This window comes from Furipterus horrens, unplaced genomic scaffold (genome assembly GCF_987537825.1).
Source record: "Furipterus horrens unplaced genomic scaffold, mFurHor1.1.pri manual_scaffold_8, whole genome shotgun sequence".
NCBI lineage: Eukaryota > Metazoa > Chordata > Mammalia > Chiroptera > Furipteridae > Furipterus > Furipterus horrens.
Genome location: NW_028327178.1, coordinates 110,231,490 through 110,238,112, shown reverse-complemented (window position 1 = coordinate 110,238,112; position 6,623 = coordinate 110,231,490).

Genomic DNA, 6,623 nt, shown 5'->3' with positions numbered 1-6,623 from the left:
TCCCAGCTGGGTGGCATGCCCAGACTGCCTGCGCCTTCCCGTTGGACCAGTGACACTCCCCTGAGGCTGTGCAGCCTCTGCGTCCAGGCCACCTCCTGAGACAGGCCTGCTTGTCCGTACCGGGCTGAGCAGTGACCCCCTGCAGCCTCTCCTGCGCCCTCGGCCCTCCTGGCACCTGGGGGTCTGCACCCACGGGCTTGACGGCCCCCATCCTCCCTCGGTCTCACCCACTTGAGAACACCTTCCCTGAGCACCGGGCCTTGTCCATGTCCCTGCAACGCCCAGAGGACACCCATGGGTGAGGAATCCACGCACGAATGAGCCACGTGTCCATTCCTGGCTGACCTGTGGCGGGGGTGCTGACTAGCCCCTCCCAGGAACAACCCCCCAAAGCCTGTCCATTTGCCATGGGGGTGGTGGGGACAAAGGGGATGAGGTGAAGTCCCCAGAGGAGGACTTGTGTGGGGGAGGCTCGTGATGGCTCTGCTCCCAGAAACAGGAGAGAGAGGGAGAGGGGACCACGCCCCTGTCCAGCCTGCAGGTGTGTAACTGACGGTGTCCTGGATGGAGGCAGGGGCATCTGCCAGCGCCCCCCATGCCAGTGCCATCAGAAGGGGCTCCCTTGGGTGGGCTCTGGAAAGGGGATGTTCAGCTTCCCTCACCCCAGACCACCTGCCTCCCGCTCTGAGGCCCCACCAGTGAGGGGTCCGGGGCAAGGCAGGGAGGGACATCTCACCCCTGAACGGCCGTGTGCAGGGACTGGGAAAGGAGGGGCCCCTGGAAGGGCCTTGCCCAGGAGCTGCAGACGCTAGCCAGGCTGAGTCTGCTGGATTCTGGTTCCCAGAAACTTGGAAATGACTCTGGGTCAGAGGGGCAGGAGGCCCTCCCCATGTCTGACCTCCGAACTTGGTGTTTCTGCATCAGGCTCTGGTGTGTAAAACAGGCCAAGTTGATCAACATAAACAGGGTGGGGATTACGCAACGGTCGCGCCCTGTTCTGGCGGGCCTTTCTCTTTTAATGTGCAGAGAAGCTCAGGACACGGCAGTGGGCGGGCCCTTGAACTTGACCTTTCAGGGTCTGGTGGCAGGGACGGGGCAGGTCAAGGTGACCCACCTTAGGCCGGGCGCCTGGGAGGGAGGGGTGAGGCCATGAGGAGCAGGCAGTGGATGGCGAGACCCAGCTGGATGCAGCAGATACCGAGAGACCCAGAGAGACAAAACACGACTTTGAACCCCAGACCCCACACCACCTTTGCTCTGAGAGCCACAGCCCCCCTTCCCTGGTGGCCTGTCCTGGGGCGATGTGGGCCGTGGGGCCGGGGCTGCCCTGTGGGCGACGAGGCAGGTGACAGGAGGCAGGCAGGGCGGGCCACCCCAGACAACGCCCGGAGCCAGGGGAGCCAGGTGAGGAGTTTCCTGAAGATTTTGAAGGAAATACTGAAAACCCTTTCTGCCGGGTTGACTAGAACCGTGGACTCTGGGCCAGAACTTCCTTCTAGCAATTTCTAAATGGGGAGGGGATGGTGGGAGGAGTCAGGGAGGGGCCACAACACCAGCCTGGAGCCCCCATGCATCCCCACGGACAGGTGTGCCCCCCTGGGGGGAGGGGCTGTCCCTTGACATCTGCCCCTTCCCCCTGGCAGAGCTCCAAGGTCACCAGAACCGTCTGCCCTGGGGCTCAGTTTGGCCTTGACCTGCCTAATAAACTGCGGGGCCTAGGCTTGGAGTGGAGGCTGGTGTTCCCAAGGAGAGCAGGGACGGTCCCCAGCTTGAACGTGGCACTCACAGGCCCACCTGCCACCCTCAGGGCCAAGGGCTGGGGGAAGGGCGCAGACGGGGTCTGGGCACAGTGGCTGGTGTGATTTCCTCAGCTGAGCTGGGCACTGTGATGAACGGGGACCATCTGCCTCAGTTCCAGAAGGACCAGGTAGGGGACAATTGTCCCCCGTGAGCCCCTCTGAGCCCCTCCCTGCAGAGCCCGGAGCCCCGAAACTGCCACAGGCGGCAGTAAGCAACATGCAATGCCTTGTGCTGGAGCTTTTAAACCAAACCCAGAAGACGTTTAATTCGGGGCCTTCTCCAGCCGCCGGCACTCTGCGCGGGCGTGTGCCGTCCCCAAGCTGTCAGCCGGCCGCTCGTCTCCGGTCTCCGCCGGGACCTTCTGGAGAAAGACGAGGGGCACTGCAGTCCAGCCCCCTGAATCCTCCAGGCCATAATGAGGCCTGGTCGCTTCCTGCCTGCGTGTCACTTGAAAGCACGCCCCTCAGTCAAGTCCCCAGCACTTCCTGCGCTGTGGTCCCCGGACTCTGCGAGCGTTTCCAGCCACCCGCACATAAATCTCCTTTGTTTATTTTATGAATGAGAGGGGACTTTAAATACTCAGATAAAGCCCCTCTAACGCACTCCCAGGCCAAGAGCCACTTAAGGTTTAACGCTAGCCTCTCTGTGGGGGCCCATCGGGGACTTCATAGCCAGGCCCGGCGGGGGCGGTCTCTGGGCAATGCACAGGGTCCCCAAAGCCACACTTCAGGGCCACGGAGTGGCCTGCAGCTCTTGGGGAGAGAACTTGGGTCCAGGATGGGTGAGCTTGACAGGCATCCACCAGGCACTGGGGGCTTTGTGACCTGATCGGGTCCGGGCCACGTGCCCGCTGCCTCTGCCATGAGGGACGGCAGGGAAGCACTCAGCCACCCGGTGCCTGAACTCCCACCGGCGGAGAGCCCACCACAGCCCTGGAGGCAGCCTGGCTGCCTGTCCCCTACTCTGTCTGTGTCTTCGAAGAGTTTCACAGGGACCGCACGGCACTTCAGCTGCCAGAGCAAACGCAGGCCAAACCCCACAGCCCGCCTGTGCCCCTCTTCCACGGAGCGACCGGCCTTGGCCAGAGGCCTGGCTCGCGGGCAGAGTAGGAGCCCCTTCCTGGGCCCTCCCTGTGGATCCCCAAAGGGAGGTGCAGCCCCTGGGGAGCCAGGAGGAGGGAGGGTGCTCACAGACCCTCGAGACCCCTGGTCCACCCCACTGTCCCCTCCATGCCCCACTTCGGGCTCCCACCCCACGGACCATGGAGCCCCCCACTCTCCCAGGGACTCAGCTACTGTCCCACTCCAGCCCTCACACACACACACGTGCCTGCCTCCCTAACGAGATGGGGGCTCCCAGTGTCGCCCCCACTCCCACTCCCCCCTCGCCCCCAGCTCTCAGCTCAGGAATTCAGTTAAGACCGGTCCTGGGCTGTGAGGGTCAAAGCACCCCCTCCCTGTCCTGCAGAGAGAGGCTGGGCCCCCGGCTCCCGGCTCCCGGCTCCCTGGAGACACAGACAAGCTCACGCTCCCTCCTCAGAGAGACGTCCAGAAAAGCCTGGACAGGACAGACAATGGGCACTAAAAATACCCCCGGGCAGGCAGGATTTCCCAGGAACATCTGTAAGCTCTGTCCACGGAAGTTATAAATACTAAATCATGTTCATTCAGAGCTGTTAGTCATCCGGGGACAGCCACGTCCTTTATGGGGACAAGGGATGTTTTTCCAGGTTCGTAATTTATGGCTTTTACAGTTAAGTCCTTCTACAGATGAAAAAGGAAACGTGAACAAATCGGGTCTCCCCGGAGCCCTGAGAACTGGTGCAGGGAGCCCCGGAGTCAGGCACCCCCACCCTGCCCTCCCAGCAGCCCAGCCCAGGCGGCGGGACCCTGGTGTCCCCTGGGATCTCAGGGTGGACGTTGATGTCCCCAAACAACCCCAGCCGGTCCTGGGTCTGCCTCCCAAGAGGGGTTCCAATTCCTGCACATGACACCCCCTCCAGCCACTGGTGACCCCGAAGCATCCTCCCCACTTCCAGACCCACACCACCGGCTGCCCACTCCCTCCCCATAAGGGCTCTGGGGCTCCCCAGATCCACACTGTCTGCCCTCCAGGCTGCCTACAGACCCCACAAGGCAGTGACTGCTCACAGGCAGGTTCCCATCACCCCCGCCGACAGCTCGCTCCCACCCAGTTTCTGCACAGCCTGAGATGTGTGGCAGCCCACATCCCTGCACCTGGGTGGGGCCGCCAGGGGTTGATGGCCTTGTGGACGTCTGCCTCATGTGGGGTGCATGGGGATCCCAGTGCAAAGGTCCCAGAAAAAAAGAAAAAGCAGTCATAAACCAAAGGGCAGCCTTTCCCTGAAAGGAGGTTTCAGGTGGCAGGCAGCACCCCGCGGCAGGAGATGTTAGATGCTGGATGCTTCCTGCTGGGCCCAGAGTGGGGGTGCTGGGAGGGGCTTCGGGAGGTGCACTGAGAACAGACAGGGCCAGCAGGAGCTGGCATCTGCCCCCCGGGACTACCCAGAGACAGACCGGACACCCCTTGTCAGTGGGTGGGGCTGACCCCAGGGCACCGCGCTGAGACACCCTGGCTTAGAGTCCCTGCCCCATCCCGCGACCGGGGGCCCTTCTGAGCACCCTCTGTGGGTCCCGGTGTGGAGCTCGGCTCAGCCCCGCCTCCAGGAGCCAGACCTGACCGCCCTGGGCGTTGGAAGGAGACCAGGACCATCGGGCCGGCCGGCCCCTTGCACACACCGCTCCTGCCCTGGGGCTCCGTCCCCGTTCTCTGTCACCTTCGGGCACAAGTTAGATTCGGGGGCCCCTGCCGATGGGATCCAGAGCCCGGGGCTGCCGGCTCCCCCCCACACTGGGTGTGTGTGGATTGAACAGTGTCCCCAGCAATGCCTGTGGAAGCCCCAAAGCCCAGGACCTCCGAATGTGACCTCACGTGGAAATCAGGTGGTGGCAGATGTCTTTAGTTAAGTGAGGTCACACCGAAGTAGGTGGCCCTGGTCCAACATGGCCGGTGTCCTTATGAGAAGGGGACACTGGGACAGACAAGCACACAGGGAGGCACGCCTACAAGCCAAGGGCTGCCTGCACCCCAGAAGCTGGCGGGGGGCCGGGAGCAGATGCCCCCTCAGGAGGATCCGGCCTGGCCAGCACCCGCATCTCAGACTCCCGGCCTCCAGCGTCGGGAGAGGATGAGCTTCTGTGGTTGAAGCCCTGCTCGCTGGGGCTTTGTCACGGAGGCCCCGGACGCTCACTCGCCGGCCGTCTCCACCAGCCTCGGCCTTCCTCTGGGGGGTCTTCCCAGGAGAGGGGACTGCCCTGCTCACGGCGGCAGAAACCACAACCCCTACAGCCGTCTGGGCCTGGATCCTTTTCTTAAAAATCCTCACCCAAGGACATGTTTGCTGATTTTAGAGAGAGAGGAAGAAAGAGGGGGAGAGGAAAACATTGACCGGTTGCCTCCTGTACACACCCCGCCCTGGGATTGAACCGGCAGCCGGGTGGTGCACAGGACGACGCTCCAGCCAGCTGAGCCACCGGCCAGGGCTGGGCCTGGGCCCCCTAAGCCAAGAGCGTGGCCCTCACAACCACGGCTCTCTGAGCTGCACGAGGCCTGCTGAGGTGGCTGCACGGTGTCGCGGTCCCCAGCCTGTAGAGGAGGAAAGAGGCCCAGAGCCTGGGAGGCAGGGGCCCCTCACGCACCAGGGCCACCTGCCCCAGGCCTCTGCCCACCCCGTCAAAGACGCCAGAATCGAGAAACCCCTCCTCTGCCGCCTCAGCCGGTTTACTTCCGTCAGGGCCATTACTGCCACCTGAGGCGTCCTCACCACGTGTCTCCTTGGTGACCATCTGCCTGCCGTCCAGGCCGGCGCTTCTCTGGTAAAATACGAGGCAAGTCACGTGTGTGGTCACACGGTTGAAACAGGTGCGATTTGTCTTAATAACGTGTTGTGACCTCACACGTCCAAACTGTTAGCATCTCAACACGTTGCCGCCCCAGAAAGTGCTGTGGTTCTGTTCTCGGGTTTGAGCCGGGCCGTCAGACGCCGGTGTGTGTGCCACGTGGACCGTGCAGCCCAGCCACCGCGCGTGACGCGGAGCCGCCCTGCTGGACGGCGCAGGTGCAGAAAGCTCCCTGGAGCCGGGTCCCGTCACGCCGTACACACTCAGGCGCATTTGCTCTCGAGCGAGTGACCACACGGATGAAAGTGCTATGACCCAAGCCGTGGTCTGGGCCCCGCGTGGTCTGCAGAAGCAAGTGGTGGTTTCGGGGGCCTGAGGGCCTCATCTGACCCCAAGGAGCAGGTAGGACAAAACTGGGGGCAGGGAGCAGGTGTGGGGGGGGGCTGCCCTCCTGGAGGTGCAGGAAAGGAGGGACAGTCCGGGACCCCTCGGACCCCTCATGACACACATGGTGGAGGTGGGACAGGACCCCTGATGACCCCAATCCCTGACCTGCCGGGCCCCTGTGGTTGGTTTTCACCCCAAAGATGAGGCTGAGCCAGAATTTGGAGAGGAGGCCACTGCAGACAGAACTCCCAGGGTCGTGGCCCCAGCCCCTGTCAGTGACCGATGGGGTAGGTTTTCCATGCACCCACCCAGCAGACACCCCAGAGTGGCTGGCCACCCAGTGGGGTGGGGCCATGCCAGCCTCTGCTGCCAGGAAGAGGTGTTGGCTGATGCCCCGGGGGCGGAGACGGAGCCTGGTGGGGGGCCAGCAGCCTAGCGGTGGGGACTCACATTTTCCGATGAGAGCCACAACCAAGGCTGCTGGTGGCCTGGCTGATGCAGGCAGGGGGCCCTCGG